General features: G+C 40.5%; 1 long non-coding RNA gene across 1 annotated transcript; it reads left to right on the top strand.

Moving 5' to 3' along the window:
• Positions 1-11153: 11153 nt before the first annotated feature.
• LOC146558808 (uncharacterized) lies at positions 11154-12751 on the top strand. Its single transcript, XR_014888724.1, has 2 exons — positions 11154-11649; positions 12483-12751. It is a non-coding gene; the product is annotated as an uncharacterized LOC146558808 (long non-coding RNA).
• Positions 12752-18447: the final 5696 nt, after the last annotated feature.

Genomic DNA, 18447 nt, shown 5'->3' with positions numbered 1-18447 from the left:
TAGAAAAAAGAGCCATTGTTATCTTTGTCATTCATTTAGGGTGTACACTAACTCATTCTAGTTTTGCTGACTCGATCATCAACATTTATTATTTTTGTTTCATCAGCCCTGTTCCTCTTTTCACCTTACATTTTTAATTGATTCATTAGGAATGGATAAAATTAGTTATAACAGGTCTGTAACTGGTCCTCTGTCAAATTACTTTATACTTAAGACAGATTTCTACTTAACTTGCATTTGTGCTATCAAAAGTGACAGAGGCCTGTAGCTCCAACTATCCTATTATTGACGCTCTAATTTTTTCAGCTTGTAGAAAACTGTAAGTTTACTTAATTCTTCTAAGACAGTTTGTGAGAGATATTGTTAGACCCAAAGATTTCATTGTGTTATATCACTCTATTGCACTCTGACCCCTCAAACCAAATGCACTCATGCATATACTTTATGATATGCAAAGATTAAGAAGTTTCCAGCCTATTTCTTTGTTTTGTTTTGTTTTTTGAGCAGACAATTTTAGAATTATTAGTTAAGTGTAATGTAATGTCAATACCTGTAAGGGGAGTCGATCATTATCAATGGCATTAGGTGTACAATATTGCCAAAAAATAAATATAAATGAATTACAAACTATGATATGATATAAAATAATCAACTAATGGGAAATATAAATATTTTCCCGCCATGAAATACAACCAGCAATGTTAGTTTAGCTCAACTGTGGAAGATTACGCTCTCACAACTGTTGCTTTCATGTAAAAAAAAATTGCACCTTTGCTATTATTTAGTTTGCCAGTACTTTTTCATAGTTTAAAGGTCAGAGCCAGCATTTATTTTACTGCTAATAAAATGAGCTAGTACATAAAAATTAAGGTATGTATAACCAGATTTTGGTAGAATTGATACATGGATGTGAAAAGACTGGATGAGGATGAGTATACTGTAGACATTGTTTGAGAACCTTTACACACTTAAACTTCATGTAAGTTAAATAGGTCATGTTCTCAAAGTAAAATGCCTTATTGGCTCCTGCTACATAGTCCATGATGCAGCATTTTTTTTTATGAAAGCCTGTAAAATTTTGAGATGGGATGTGGCACATATCTTAAGGAACTCATACATGCATATCATCCTGACAGAGCACTTCTCAGACTCCAGGCTTACTTGTGGTTCCTGGAGTTTCTAAAATTAGAAGGGGATGCCGAGCCTGCAGTTATCAGGCTTCTAGCTTCCCACTTGGATGTAAGAGACAAATACAGACAGTTCCCTTGATGCACTTAGAATTTCTTTTCCACTATCCCTTATTTTTTCATATGCCACTGTTACATGTACATTAACTTTTGCCCTTGTTTCTCTAAATCACCATGTCAGCTGGCTGCTCCTTCCTGGGTTCTGCCAGAAGTCTTTTCCTATTAAAAAGTAGTTCTTCCCTCCCACTGTTACTAAGTGCTTGCTCACAAAGTATTACATGATTGACTGGGTTTTCTCTCAACTAAAGGTTCTTGACCTTTCAATATAAATCTCCTTAATTTAAGCCTAGCGTATCGTATGTGATAAATGTGTCTTTTTGTCTTCGTGAGTTTTTGAGACTTCTACATCATCAGCATGACTTTTTTTTTAACCCTCAAAAAATGAGATAAATTGCCCAACACATTTTAATGACTAAATTGCAAAAATATGGCTAATGTAGCAAATGTGATACAAATTAAAACTAATATGCAGATTAAAATTTGATATATTTTATATATATTTTGCCTAAAGGTTCAACAAACACTCCATTATCAAAAACGTAAAGATTTCTGGCAGTTATTTCATGGTTCAGGTTTTAAAGGGTTAGGGCATTTTTGTGAATTGACACTATTTAAATAAAACTTAACTGAATTAAACTTGTCAGGCTCTGAACATGGCAAAAAAGGGGGATTTGTACCATATGTTTACCATTGTGAAAGGGTTTTTCTTTTAACTAAACAATGATCTTTTCCTAATCATAATCCAATAAATTTAATGCCTGGGCACAGTGAACATGAAACAACAGCAAATCAAGACAATGTTTGTGTAAAAATAATATTAAACCACAGCTAAAAAAAAACCCCCAAAAAACCTGAGAACTATGTTAATGGACAGTAGACTATAATGTACAATCTCTAGTAATGCTCTTCCAATAACTTGCTCCAGCTCTCATCTTTTTTTCTCTATCTGCACTTCTTTCCATCCTTTTCTGCTTCCTTCTTTGTCCACTCACTTCTCTGTGAGAAAGTATATCAAACAATAATTTGCACTTGTTGTGAACAACAGTGTATTTGTACGACTACATTTATTGCGACAACATAATTATGCTTGTGTTGTGAAACTGAGCCTGTTCTACTATAATTACGATGGAACATAAAATCAACAAAATAAATGAAATGTGTAATGTACTTTGTATCAACTCAAAATAAGATAAGATAAGATAAGATAAGATAGAACTTTATTAATCCCTCGGGTGGGTTCCTCTGGGAAATTCGATTTCCAAAAAAGCACAGCACCGACAGAAGTTACAGAGTTATACACACACACATATATATAAATACAGAGACAATATAAATAAAATATACAAAGGGGATAAATAGAATAAATAGGAATAAAAATAAAAATACAAGTGAATTGCACATTTCAAGTATTGAGTCTATTGCACTGTTGACTATTTACAAAAGTATTGCACAAAAGGTATTGCACAGTGAGGTGAAGAGGCACTACAGCTTAGTTGTTCCCTCCTTTGTCCTCCTGTTTCCCCTCCCTCTCCCCTCCAGAGAGGAGTTAAACAGTCTGATGGCGTGTGGGACAAAGGAGTTTTTAAGTCTGTTAGTTCTTGTCTTTGGGAGAAGCAACCTGTCACTGAACAGACTCTTCTGGTTGTTAATGGCCGTGTGCAGAGGATGCCTGGCATTGTCCATAATGTCCATCAGTTTCTTTAATGTCCTTTTCTCTGCCACTGTCACCAGAGTGTCCAGCTTCATGCCGACCACAGAGCTAGCCCTCCTGATCAGTTTCTCCAGCCTGGATGAGTCCTTCTTTGCTGTGCTGCTCCCCCAGCACACCACAGCATAGAAAAGTACTCCAGCAACCACCGACTGGTAAAACATCCTCAGGAGCTTCCTGCAGATGTTAAAAGACCTCAGCCTCCTGAGGAAGTACAGTCGGCTTTGGGCTTTTTTATACAGGTACTCTGTGTTGCATGACCAGTCCAGTTTATTGTCCACCCACAGCCCGAGGTACTTGTACTTGTTGACCACCTCCACCTCCTCCCCCTCTATCTGAACCGGCAGTGGACCTGCTCTAGACCTCCCGAAGTCCACAACCAGTTCCTTAGTCTTTGAGGTGTTGAGTTGCAGGTGGTTTGTGTGACTCCATGCGACAAAGTTCCTCACCAGACTTCTGTACTCCTCTTCCTGATCATCCCAGATACACCCCATGATGGCTGTGTCGTCTGCAAACTTCTGAATGTGGCATAATTCAGAGTTGTAGCAGAAGTCAGAGGTGTACAGGGTGAAGAGAAGAGGGGACAGCACAGTTCCCTGTGGTGCTCCTGTGCTGCTGACCACTGTGTCAGACGTGATGTCCTTCAGCCTGACGTACTGTGGTCTGTCGGTGAGGTAGTCGGAGATCCAAGCCACCAGGCAGGGGTCCACCTCCATCCTGTTCAGTTTTTCTTGAAGCATACAGGGCCGGATGGTATTAAAGGCACTGGAAAAGTCAAGAAACAGGATCCTGACCGTGCCTTTTCCCCCATCCAGGTGTGAGTGGGCTCTGTGTAGGAGGTACAGGATGGCATCCTCCACTCCGACACCCGCCTTGTATGCAAACTGTAGTGGGTCCTGGGCATGTTGTACCTGTGGTCGGAGGAGGTTGAGGAAGAGCCGCTCTAGAGTCTTCATAAGATGTGACGTCAGTGCCACCGGTCGGAAGTCATTCAGCTCATTGGGCCGGTTCTCAAATAGACAGGGTCAACTGATATTGATGCAAATCTTTGGTCTTGAGAAGTTGAAACTGACCATTTGTGCAGCCGCTGCATGATGAGCACTCCGGAGTTATTAGTAAAATAATGTCCGATGACACTGGTACTGACGGCTGAGGACTGGAACTGGAGTGCAAGTCCACTTGTAAAACTCTCCAGTTACTTCCTTCAAAGAGCCACAGATTAGGCTCTCAGTTTCATTTTATAGACATGATCAAAAAAGCTCACCTTGTTGAGACAAGATTATCCACTCAGCCCACCCACACACAAAAACAATGACACTGTGGCACACCCACAACCTCGAACTCCATCAGTTACTTTTTCTACAGTCTGCAAACACAACAAAACTTAATGTCATATCAAGAACTGGTCTTTATAACAAATGCTTTCTGTTGGCAAACATTCATTTTAGAGATTTGTGTAATTTCACAGATGACACATTGGAAGGACAAATAAATGCTTACTACTGCAAGTTTATCAAACATTTGGGAGCAGAGTGACTGTGGTTTGCTTGTTTGTTTGTCTTTCATAGTCCTATGAGTTTTGAGGGAATAAAACAGCAGGGTATGCAAAGCTCATGGCAGTCACACTGACAAAAAGCTGTTTTCATTCCCTCTGCAATCTTTGGTTACGCATGCAAAAATTCCATTGTGCAGTTCTTCATGGAAGGAAAAAACATTCATAACAAAGCATATGTTATGTCACCTTGAATAGTAGCAGGTGAACTTGATATATGATCTTTGTACAAGAGGTCAGCTTTCACTTCTGGCATTATTCATATTCTCTGATGCAAAACAACCTTCTGTGTTGCACAGCACATGCACAGGCAAGCTACAAGACATAAATATTCATAGAAAAGTGTCTACAAGATGTTAAAGCATACCTTTATTCAAAGTTGCAACAGACATCTAAATTTTACTTTTGTATAATTATTTTTTAAAAAGCCATAAAATAAGACAAACGGAAGAAACATTTTTTAAGGCTGAAAGGAATTGTTGATAAAGACATGCCGCGTAATTTATGTGCATTGCAGTGAAAAGGTATTTGTCCCCTTCCTAATTTCTTTTTTTGCATATTTGTCACTCTTATATGTGACAAACAAATGTTAATTGTTTGACAAAGACAACCCGAGTCAATACGAAATGCAGTTTTTAAGAGATGATTTCATTTGTGTGCCAGTTATTGCCTTTCTGCCACGGGTGGCACAAGCAGTTATTAGGTTTAGGGGGCAATTTCTTCACATAGGGCCAGGGAGGTTCTGGTAGAAATCATTTAAAAATATTTTGCATTTGCTTGGGTTATCTTTATCTAATATTAAATGTTGTTTGATTGTGTGAAATATTTGATTGTAACAAATATGCAAAGAATAAAAACCCTAAGGAATCAGGACAGGGCCAAATACTTTTTCTGTAAGTCCTGTACAGAAGGCACGTAGACTGGTTATTGTAAAAAGTAATGAGTCGGCAGATAGAGACAGTATACAGATAGGAAGGGTGTCATCTCAGTAGGAAACTGGACAGAAAATAAATTATGGAGCATGTGAGCCGATGACACAGAGCTTCCTTTCCTGCATACTGACCTTCAAAGAGTGGTTGTCGACTTGCTCGGATCAAACCGTACAGCACAAATCCCTCTGGATAGCCTAATGATCTAGCTAATCAGGTTAAGAAATGTTTTTAAATAAGCCCTTTAATTTATTCAAATATGCAGTGCACATTCCTCATTTCATTTGAAATAATGAGAGACAAGGAGAGAGGGGCAGAGACGTGGAGGGAGGGCTAGAGACAGTTTGAGAGAACAACAAAAGAAGAGGAAGAGAATGAATCACCGAGGACAAAATGTAATTTGTCAGCCTATTCAGAAAACCAGTGCCTGAAATGAGAATTAACAGAGAATGTAGAAGACTGCTTCTTAATTGGACTAGGCCACTCTTGACATTTTCAAGCCAAACTTAAGCGACGATGATAGAAGAGAATGTGTCATAACTACAAATTATTCTCAGTGAACTGAGAGCAGCTTTACAAGGTCTTTTTTATTCTTTCTCCATTATCTTTTATCTGCCCTGTAAAAAAATGCTGACAAGGCTCCTGGTTTTACTGATGGATCAGTAGAAAAACAGTCTCAAGGAGATTGTTTATTCTTATTTTCACTTTTATTAACTTTAAACATTTCAGAGAATATATAAAAATTGCCTGAATTAATAAGAAAGCTGATAAAAATGCTGGTTGGGTGCATTCATGAAAAGCAAGCAAGTGGAAAAGTATGACTCTAACTTTCTGTTGCTTGTGTTTCTGTTACCTGATAGGCGAGGCGGTGATTATCTCTTTCAACTGGTATTATCTGGCCCCAGTGTTTCCAGACTTTAAAAGTGTTGTTGGCACTTCATTTGTTCTGTCCTGCTGGGATTCACTTGCAATTTATCCTGCCATGCAGACATGTGAGTTACCTTTGTTAAACAGTGTATTTGACACAACAAATTACAACTTTTTGTGATCATTTTGAAGAATACTGTCTTTTGTTTCGGTTCGGTCCCATGACAGCTGATAGAGTCCAGCACTCCCTACAACAGATAAGTAGAAAATGGACAGATGGATGGATATTAAGAAGTAATAGCTATTAACTGACAACTCAATAAAAATATATAATGGCAAAGTATAGCACCAAGGTCAATTACACATTTGGCATATTGATCTGGTGAGTTAAGTAGCAGAGGCAGGTGTTAATTGGTTTCAACTTCTTTGGTTTTTCTACATTAACAACAGCTTCACTAGAGTGGCAACAATGAGACGACTTGCAAAACAGAAAGGGCTTTGCTTGCAGAGGCCGCTGATGTTTTTTCCATCCTGATCTATTTTGACTATTTTTTTCTTTTACTAGTTTTGCATTTGGCTTGGGTCTGACTGTCACTATTGGCAGCATGAGGCAATACCTGGACCATAAAGAGGTTGGACAGGGAATCAAACTCTTCCAGAGTTGTCTGTCAGAGCACTCTCAAGACCAGGAAGGAGATTTTTAGGTAACAGAGTCTTCAGCTGCACATCTAGTACGTGGTGCAGATAATTGTCTAGATCCAAAAAGTCCAAAAAGTGTGCTGATTCAAATTCTAACAACAACAGCAATGACAAATTCCCTTGCTGGGCAATATGAATGCAGTGCAACAGGTAACATATCTGGCATTATACCAGATTGATGTGCCTGTCTGCCCGGGAGTCCTGAAGCCAGGTACGGGCACATTGTGGTCTAGAAAGTGTGAGTGTGGCATTGTCTTCCTGCAGTGCTGCAATGCTCCATGAAACACATCAACCTCTACTTGTGATGTTGCCTCTGGGGCTCAATTTTCTCACCAAGCTTGTCCATCTTATTGTCGAAACACCTCACATTCCCCATGATTATCGTCTGAATAGCTCCATCACTGACATCCCATTGTCTCCTTCGTAGCACCTCCAGATTCACAGGCCTTGCAGTAGAACTGACAGCACAAACAACCAACTGGCGAAGATTAGCTGTTCCCAAGAGAGGAACACTCGTGAAGTTGTAAAATTTGACTTTGCAAGACAAAAAAAGACATGAAAATAAATAAATGAATAATGAAAAAATAAATAAATAATGAAAAAAAAAGATATTTCTACATTTTAGTATTTTGCATATTGCATCTAGGATTTTACACAAGAACTCGCAAAAGCACAAGAGGTCTACTCCGTATGTTTTAGAGGCTGTGAAAATCCTTTCATTGAGTGCATTAAAACTTTCTGCTGTGAACTTACAACTCAAGCATAAACCAAATGAGCTCCCAAATTAAAAGTCTTTTCTGCCTCACTTAATCTTTGCTAAATCTTTGCAAGTAATATGGATGATAAACTTTTGCCATGACATTACACATTTGACTACTCAAAGGAGCTATAATTACCAACAGCAGAAAAAGCACAGTCGTGTGAACAGTAAAGGAATGCATACAGAAAGTTCTCATATCCTTTCCTGCACACAAGTTGAGATATTTAGCTCTCATCATACATATTAACGTATTTTACATCCGTGAACTATGGAGTGGGCTTCTTGGCAACCCTGGAAATAATTTACTGCAAGATGCAAACCTTATTTCTCCTTAAAAGATTATTAGTTATGTGATTAATGTCATCCAATGAAAAAAATTATTATTATCATTTCCAAAGTTACATTTAATTAGGACATCATGTAAAATGAAAATCTAAACATTTCTTTAATATTACTTGATCCTTTTTATTGAAGTAGAATCCACATTTTTACTTCAAAACTTATTTACCAACTACGGTGGCCCCTAGAGACAAAGCACGTACAAACTCCAAAACACTTGCAAAATCCAAAACACATGCAAACTCCAAAACACTTGCAAACTCCAAAACACATGCAAATTCCAAAACACAACGGAAGTGCTCCAGGACGGTAGGGGCAGTGTTGAGCTCGATTTGCAAAATAAACAACATGTTTGTCTGTATGGGACAGTCTAGTCTCCGTCGCGCTTCCCAGGTTGCCTAGCAACCATGATACTAGGCAAGGCAAGGCAAGTTTATTTGTATAGCACAATTCAACAACAAGGTGATTCAAAGTGCTTTACAGAGACATTAGAAACAAGAACAAATAAAAAGCATGATTTAAAATCGAATACAACAAGCAAATAAACTAACTAACTAATTAACAAACAAACAAACAACAGTATATAAAATCAAAACAGATAAAATCAGAACAGTAGATAAAATCAGTAGTTAAATGTAAGTTTTGAAATTTAAGCTTAAAGTGTGGATTTGGTGCTTTATTCAAATGCAGCTGAGAACAGGTGAGTCTTCAACCTGGATTTAAATAAACTGAGTGTTTCAGCTGATCTGAGGCTTTCTGGGAGTTTGTTCCAGATATAAGGAGCATAAAAGCTGAATGCAGCTTCTCCGTGTCTGGTTCTGACTCTGGGAACTGATAAAAGACCGGATCCAGATGACCTGAGGGATCTGGATGGTTCATACTGGGTCAGGAGCTGGAAACGTGTCATACAACTTGTTTTGACAGAAATGAAGGAGAACATATTTTGTTCATTTGTTTGTTTGTTTCTACAAGAGCTTTGCGTGATTTGATAAGTATTTTAGGCTGAGACCACAGGACAGTAAAACATGATTTTTGGGCTTCATTTCTGTACTGAACAGTCATTTAAGATTAGTTAGTAAATAAGAATTAGCTGATGTTGTTGATGAGACTAAAGTCATATCACTTTGGTAATGTAAATATAATATGGCCAATATTATATTTATTATATTAATCATTATTAGCTATTACAGCAGTGAACATGAACTCTGTGTCAAATACTGAGCCTCAGTACAGATTCAAGTTGCAGTTATTTATATGTCTTAACACCTTAAATCTTCACTCAAAGACAAGTATCTTTGACAGTGCATATATAGGTGTATCATATATAGAATTAGAATAGAATAGAATTCAACTTTATTGTCATTGCACATGCACAGGTACAGGGCAACGAAATGCAGTTTGCGTCCATCCAGAAGTGCTTTAGTGATATAGATATATTACAATATATATTAGCAATAATATAGATATGTGAGTATATTACAGAAATGGGTCTATTATGGCATGTTATAATGTACACGGTATGAAGTATGTTGTGAATATTCTATAACTATAAGTATGTACAGGCTGTAGTGAGTACAAGCTATGTACAGGATATGAACAGGATATAAATATGAAAAACTATACAGAATATGAAATAAATAACTCCACAGAAATCTGAGATATACAGCTATACAGAAATGGGAACTATGCAAGTTGTAAACAGTTGTAGGGTTAAAAATTATCGAATGTACAGAATGATTATTTACACAGAGCTATACAGTAGTGCAGTTAAGATAAGTGAGATATAATTCCTACAGAGGCTATATAAAGTGCTAGTGGTTGTGAGTGGTGGTTCAGTCCATGTTATTATTGTGTGTTTGAGGGTACAGTTGTCCATTGTGGGTGTGTGTATGTTCAGTCCATGTGTTAATGTGGGTCAGATGTCAGGAGGCAGAGTTCAGGAGTCTGACAGCTGTGGGGAAGAAGCTGTTCCGGTACCTGGTGGTCTTAGTCCGGAGGCTCCTGTAGCGCCTCCCAGAGGGCAGGAGGGTGAAAAGTCCATGTGATGGGTGACTGGGGTCTTTGATGATTTTCCCAGCCCTTTTCAGACACCGCTTCCTGTAGATGTCTTTTATGGCAGGAAGTGGTGCTCCGGCGATGCGCTGGGCAATTTTCACGACCCTCTGCAACGCCTTCCGGTCCGAGGCAGAGCAGGTCCCATACCAGACTGTTATACAGTTGGTCAGGATGCTCTCGATGGTGCAACGATAGAAGTTCACCAGGATGTCTGAGGACAGGTGGTTCTTCCTCAGAGTCCTCAAGAAGAAGAGGCGCTGGTGAGCCTTCTTGACCAGCTTGGAGCAGTTGGTCGTCCAGGTGAGATCCTCGGAGATGTGGACTCCCAGGAACTTGAAGCTGCTCACACGCTCCACAGCCGTCCCCTTAATGTGGATGGGTGGATGTGGGTCAGCATTCCTCCTGTAGTCCACGATGAGCTCCTTGGTCTTCTCGGTGTTAAGCAGCAGGTTGTTTCTGTCGCACCACTCAGCCAGACGATCCACCTCCTCCCTGTAGGCGGCCTCATCGTTGTCACTGATGAGGCCAATCACTGTGGTGTCATCTGCAAACTTAATGATGGTGTTGGAACCATCAGCAGGTCTACAGTCGTGGGTGAAGAGGGAGTAGAGGAAAGGGCTCATCACACAGCCTTGTGGTACACCGGTGTTCATCATGATTGTAGATGAACAGTGGTTATCCAGCCGGACATGTAGGGGGCGGTTGGTCAGGAAGTCCAGTAACCATTTGCAGATGAGGGAACTGATGCCCAGGTCTGTCAGTTTCCTGATGAGTTGTGAGGGGTGGATTGTATTGAATGCTGAACTGAAGTCTATAAACAGCATTCTGACGTAGGTGTTGTTGTTGTCCAGGTGTGAGAGGACAGAGTGCAGTGCGATGGAGACTGCATCCTCTGTGCTCCTGTTCTGGTGGTATGCGAATTGGTGGGGGTCCAGGGTGGGGGGGAGACAGGATTTGAAGTGTGCTAGGACCAGCTGCTCTAAGCACTTACGGTGTGTTCACACCGAACGCGATGGACGCGAATAGAGCGTCAGGTTTACATGTAAAGTCAATGGAAAGGCGCGATGACGCGCGATTGCGGGTCCCGCGAAAATTCGGAAGCAGATTTGCGTCGCGAAAACGCCAAAACGCGTGAAACGCGCGTCAGTGTAGCGCGTCTGGCGCGTTTGACTCGCGAATAAAACCACGCGCGTGAGTTTTTGTGTTGCATTTTGTGCATACGCGCGTTTCGCGTCTACCGCTCGAGTTGGAAAAATCTGAACTCCAGCGTCAAATCGCGCCGCGACAACCAATCAGGAGCCTGGTGACGTGGCTGTTACCTAGGTCAAAGGGGCAGATCCAGCCAAAGCCTTTCATACTTCAATGGAGGGGAAGGCTAATCAATGCGGTAGCAAACAACTCGGAGCTGTACAACACCAGCTGCTTTCAGTACCGAGACAGGAATAAAAAGGACCGAGCTTGGAGGAAGATATGTGAAGAGATCGGGCAACCTGGTAAGTTCATTCATTTCTCTTTTGAAAGTTTTCACTGACCCGGGGAAGCCGCACAAAAGCTAGCAAGCCACCGCTATTTTCCCACTGACGTACAAATACCGTTCTGCTTTTATGCATGTTATCATTTAGGAATATATTTTATTGTTTATTAATAAACAGCACACAGTGGTCCCGCTGTTCATCCGTCACTGCTTTGCTTTTTCGCTGATTTTTTATTGCACAGTACAGCATTGCATTCTGCAGCCTGATTGACAAATCTCCTGCGCTTGCCAAATTTATCACGTTTGGTTTTGATAACCATCACGTCCAATAGAAAAAACAGCACAAAAACACCCATAACTATGAGCCTCATTCAGAAATAGACACCTGCACCGCGAGGGAAAAAGGCGCACGAAAGTGGCGGGCAGATGAAGACAAACCGCGGCATAATAATACTTTTACGTTTTGCAATCTACAAAGGTTTGCACTTTGAGAATCAATTGTGAGAACTGTGACCAGGGGCTAGTTATTCTGAGAACCCCTGCAATAAATGAGGGACCACTGTCTACTCTACGATTATTATATCGAACCTGTTAACATTTAATACTGTATTGATAGAACCAACTGATTCTGCAGCAGAGCATCCCCAGTCCCTGAGCTCCTGCTGCTGCACCCACAGATATGGACAGCAAGCACTGATACCTTTTTAGTCGGTGGGATTCCCTTGTGATCACCTTTACTAAATATCTACAACCAATCTGATTATATCCTGTTATTGTTTTTTTTTTTTCAATGTTGAAATTAAAATCTAGTAGCAGCCTTCTCATTTCTTTGTGTTTTGTGCTGTTTTACAGGCCCACAGAGGAGGACGGCTCCGAGGCAGATGAGGGACGGGTCCCAGGACGGTCCATCGGTGGTGGAGCTGGCCATCCTGGAGTCCCTGAAGAGGCCACACCAGTCTCCAATGGAGCATTTCCTCCTCAGCCTTGTTCCTGCTCTGGAGAGCAGCTGGTCCTTTTTATTCCTGTCTCTCTGTAAATTCTTATATTTTATATATTTATGTTTAATGTTTTTCTGTTTGAGACTTTTAATATTATTTCAAATAAATGTTTATAATGACTAATGTCTCAGTTCTACTACACAGCAAATGTTGGCACACGACTTGACACATGTAGAATTTATTTCATATTATACTAATGACAAAATATACTGATACAGTGGGATGCAGAAGTTTGGGCAACCTTGTTAATAGACATTATTTTCCTGTATAAATTGTTGGTTGTTACAATAAAAAATGTCAGTTAAATATCATACAGGAGACACACAGTGATATTTGAGAAGTGAAAAGAAGTTTACTGGATTTACAGAAAGTGTGCAATAATTGTTTAAACAAAATCAAGCAGGTGCATCAATTTGGGCACCACAAAAAAGAAATGAAATGAATATTTAGTGTATATCAATGTGTGTGTCTCCTATATGATATATGGGGTGCCTTTGTCTGGATGTGCTTCCCATCCAGAGCTGCACAGCACAGAGGAAAGTTCCAGCGCTCCTGGAATCCCTCTGTGATGGAGCGCTAGTCTCCAGGTGAAGGCACAGCCATGAAGTCGTCCACTAGACAGTCCCAGATGGACGTCGCTGCCTTGGGGGTGATCTGGCTCACCGTGGACACACCGACTCTGAAACTGAACGCGATGGTCCTGAAGGAGTCCCCGGTGACAAGGAACCTGGACAAAATTGTTCAAAATCAGTATTATGTGTACTGCAGTTACAAAATACATTATTCAAATTCCAAAATACTTTTGTGATGTCAGATTTAAATCACAAAACATGAATCTTACATAAAACCTTTTGTAATTATAAGGATAATTACAAAATGTATATTAGATAATATCTAAAACAGTTGTGTTTTGTTTTAACTTTAACATATCATAATTTGATTGGTAGCAACTTTTGCCACTACAGTGAGCCAATCACTCACAATTCCTAAACATGTCAATCAGGTAGGAATGAAGTAAGACATTAATAGAAATAAAGAGTTGTATGTTGACATGTAGCCCTTTCCTTGCTTAAATCATTAATATTTTTGAAAAATTAATCTGTGATAAGACATAGCTTATCAAGATAGAACCATGTAACTAGAGATGAACCAAACTGTTCACAGTTTTATCTAACTCTGTTTTAATAAAGGCTGGTGACCCCTGCTATAGAGTCTGACAGCTGCAGGGATTATATACAAATATTCAACTATCCCAGAATTAAACCAGGTCTAAATAAAAAGGAGTGAGTATCACTACAAAGGTTAACTCAGTGGTCCTAATGCTACAGTTTGATATCAGCAAACACCGAGCGCATACATTGATGTGACACCACAGCCATGCTATCATGCAAACACTGATAACAGCATAAATCGAATTAAATCGGGACTTGATGAGAGCTTCTGAGTATCACTAGAAATATTATAAAGAGTCGTCTCTGTACCACAGTTTGCTTTCAGTAAACACCGACAGCATTCACTGTTAGCATAGCACATCCATGTTAGCAGTGTATAACTGGATGGATTAGCATATTAGCACAGATATCAATAAAGGACTACCGTATTAAATAGTTTTACTAACCTCAGGCAGATGGACAGGCGCTCTGCAGGTGGGATTGAGCGTCTGTAGTTGGTGTCTAGGCGGGCAATGCTGGGACCGACGAGGGAAAGCAGGTCCTCAAACTGGCCGACGGTGATAGCGCTGGAATCGGCCGTCATCCAGGCGCAGCTCCTGGAGCAAGTGGTGAAACTCACCAAACTGCTCATGCCTCTGGAGGACCTGATGGACCCAGGTACGGCGAGGACGTCTTTTACGCTGCTGCTCTGCTCTCCACAGTACATAGAGAAGGGAGACTCTCTCTTCAAGCGCTAGCTCGATAGCTGCCATCTTGCAAAGATACCGGTCTGGCACAACTCCCTCCCACATTCCTCCCACATTTCCGGTTCACGCGCGTCAAAATATCACGCGCGATGGATTTTTCTTGGACACGCGTTGAGACGCGAATGTACACGCGTCAAATTAGGGGCGTTTGGGGCATTTTATTCGCGTCCATCGCGTTAGATGTGAACACACCGTTAGTGATGATGGGGGTGAGTGCTACTGGGCGGTAGTCATTGAGGCAAGATGGGTTGGAGTTTTTGGGTATCAGGACGATGGAGGTGGATTTGAAGCAGGCCGGTACCACAGCGTGGGCCAAGGACAGATTGAATATGTCTGTGAGCACTCCTGCAAGCTCCCCAAAACACGCTCTGAGAACACGCCCGGGGATGCCATCAGGACCTGCAGCCTTGTGGACATTGATCCTGCTCAGCATATACAGTATAAGAGACAAATGTTGTTCCTTCAGTATGTTGGCATTACTAAATTTGGCTCATTGCTTACATATATTTATAAAAAGAAAATGTACAAGCTGTGATAACTGTTTCTGATAAAATGAAGAGTAGACTGATATATGAAATATTCCTTTATTGGGTGAGAAAATCAGACCTTGTCATAACTGCTTTAAGTCAAACAGAATAGACATCAGAGCCTTAAACAGGCTGACTTCTGCTAAATGGGTCAAACTGGGCAGAAAGTATACAAACACATAACATCCTTATAGAATATGATGTAACACTAGATCAACTTACCTTAGAATATATAAAGCATATAAACAATTACAGCAGTATGATGCAACAAACACAGCAGTACTACCAATCCAAAATACTCAAAGCTTCATAGAACTGAAACAAACATTTATTTTTAGCTCCATTCTGCTGCTGATACATACCTTTAGGTTCAAGTGTGTAACTTGAAGGCCCCGAGTACTTTCTCCCACACTGAAAACACTGGGATGATAAAATTATTTGAACATTACCTAATAAGACTGATTCAGGACAGACAATTAGTTATGTTAAAGTTTCCTAGCAGTCCTTCACAAACAGGGAACAGTCTGTCTATTCTCTCCATCTGTCAGCTGCTGCTGGCTCTTCCTCCTCCTCTTCCCCACACACTGCTGAGTTTGTCCTGGTGGATCATCAGGGGTGCAAAGCCTCACAGATGATGTGCAGCAGTGTGTCCCTCAGTCTGTCCTCACTCTGGACACTTGCAGTTGTCACACATGGAAATCAAATGTGTGATAAGCTGCAGGATTCAAACACAAGTGTGACTTATAAATGAATGTTCATACTTTTATTACACAATCAGAGAGAAAGAAACAGAGAGGAAGTGCAGGACAGACAGACAGGTAACAGTCTCAGGTGTATACACTGCTACAAAACAGCACAAGAGAAGGAGGATTTAGTGTTTGTGTTATTACGAAACAAGAAGAGTTCCCAGATGGTACAGTGGACACATGTGTGACTCCTGTGATTAAAGCATCTTTCTTTCAGCTTAACGAGTGAACCGTCAGCTCGTTCAAACACACGTTAAAGTCCATTTGGCTCGACACCACCGAACAGAGGCAGCAATATAACATAGCTAACATTAACAGTGCAGTGAATCCTTCTTGTGCCGTGATATTCAGGACTGCAAACCAAGCAGCATCACTGACTTTCAGCTTGTTGTGTTTGTGGATATTTGACTGACTTTAATTATCCACAAAATCATCACATTCTCTGTAAGATTAAGGTCGAATATATATATATTTTAAAGTAAAGGCTTTAAAACCAAGTTAACGCTGAAAGTACAGACATCGCTAACGTCACATCACTTTCCCGACATGTGGCCAACAGTAATGTTTTAATGTTCTTCATTATAAAAACATTTGCGCATATATTCGGTACTTACTTCTGAAAGTTTACTCTTCCTCCGCTCCACTTCTGCCGTTTTTTTTTCGGCAAAATTATCCACACCACGCTATGAAGTCTGGAATATGTTGGGCCATGAAGGCTACACCGACCCATCCTTAAAATTCAGGGAAATTAAGAACGCATTTGAGGGCCGCATTTCGAGCAGCCTTTGAATTGGGACAGTCTTTGTCGTGTCACTGTGACGTAATCGGCCTTAAAATGCGGCCTTTAAGGCTGCAGACCCCAAATCCGGTCATTGGTACTTCCTGGCTTGTGTAGTTACTAGGTAACAAAAACTCAACACTGCCCCTAGCGTCCTGGAGCACTTCCGTTGTGTTTTGGAATTTGCATGTGTTTTGGAGTTTGCATGTGCTTTGGAGTTTGCAAGTGTTTTGGAATTTGCATGTGTTTTGGAGTTTGCAAGTGTTTTGGAGTTTGCATGTGTTTTGGAGTTTGTACGTGCTTTGTCTCTAGGGGCCACCGTAACCATCTTTTGATTCTGCCATAATTTTGTTTTTAGCAATTCCAAGTAAACTGTTTTTGTGTTGTATTTCTCTGATAAATTCAATCAAGATCATTTTGACCACAATATAAAATAACTGAAATAAACACACAACCAACCATCCCAGAGACATAATAGCTCCAGTGTATCCTGTTGGAGATCAGCACCCATTGGGAATGAGTTTAACTTACTCCTGTAATCTTAGAGAAAATAGTTCTTAAGCAATTATAATCCTTCTTAGAGGTAAATGGAATCAATGAAAAATTCCAATCTGGTTTTAAACCTCACCACAGCACCGAGACAGCCCTACTGAGTTTTTAATGACCTCCTTGTAACTGTTGATGCAAGGCGTCCTGTGGTTTTAGTTCTTTTAGACTTGTCCTCTGCATTCGATACAGTTGATCACGACATCCTCCTTTCAAAGCTTGAACATGTAGTTGGTCTTAAAGGCAAAGTACTTTCATGGTTCAAATCATACTTAACTGGGAGGACTTTCTCTGTCTCTATGGGGAATCATTCTTCCTCCTCCACACCCCTCTGCTGTGGTGTGCCCCAGGGGTCTGTGTTAAGTCCTATGCTGTTCTCCTTGTATCTGCTACCCCTGGGACAAATTTTCAGAAATCATAATATTTCTTTCCATTGTTATGCGGATGATATCCAAATCTATTTTCCTCTGGATTTGGATCTCCAGTCCCCGTTCACCCCTAATGAAAACAAAACAGAAATTATCATCTTTGACAGTTACATGCTCTTGAAACAGCTATCGGATACCTTGGGATCCTATGCCAGTCATCTTTTGTTTACTGTCAGAAACCTTGGAGTAGTGCTGGATAGTTCTCTCAAATTAGACAAGCAAGTGGCTGCAGTGGTGAAAACCAGAAGACATGACCATGTCACACCCACCCTCGCCAACCTTCATTGGCTCCCCGTCAAATACTGTATCGTTTTTAAAATCCTTTTATACACTGCACCCAGTTACTTAATCGACCTCCTTGACCTATACATCCCCCACGAGAGCACTCAGATTCTCTAACCAGGGGCTCTTAATGCAACCAATGTCTCGACAGAAGAGTAAAATGGCCATTTAAGGAGGGTTTTTTAGGGGCTAGGTTGTTCATCTTTAGATGTGTAGCTGGTGTAGAGTGTTAAACCTCTGGTCCCCTTCACGTTACCTTGCGACTGCTACAGTTTCTTTGTACAAGTTTCTTTTTGGTTGTTCATACCACCAACCTGTGCTGCCTCACTATCAGTATTTTTTAGTAAATAAATTCCTCCTTTGCCATTCCTGCCTCCAAGTGTACATCCTCCAATGAATCTGGGGGCACCTTACACCCTGGTTATGTCCCACACATGGACAATTGCATGAATAGGGTAGGGTCTGCCAAATTCATTAGCAAATTAGACCTTCTGAAAGGATATCAGTAGGTTCTCCTTTCCTGTCATGCATTTAAAATTTCTGCTTTCATTACTCCTGACCTCTTAGGGTGAGGAGTAATGATAGCGGAGATAT

The sequence above is a fragment of the Mchenga conophoros genome, linkage group LG15, assembly GCF_057382185.1.
Source record: "Mchenga conophoros isolate Kocher_MC1m ecotype Shallow Benthic linkage group LG15, M_conophoros_male_GT1.1, whole genome shotgun sequence".
Lineage (NCBI taxonomy): Eukaryota > Metazoa > Chordata > Actinopteri > Cichliformes > Cichlidae > Mchenga > Mchenga conophoros.
This window is presented reverse-complemented; position numbering and strand designations above follow the sequence as displayed.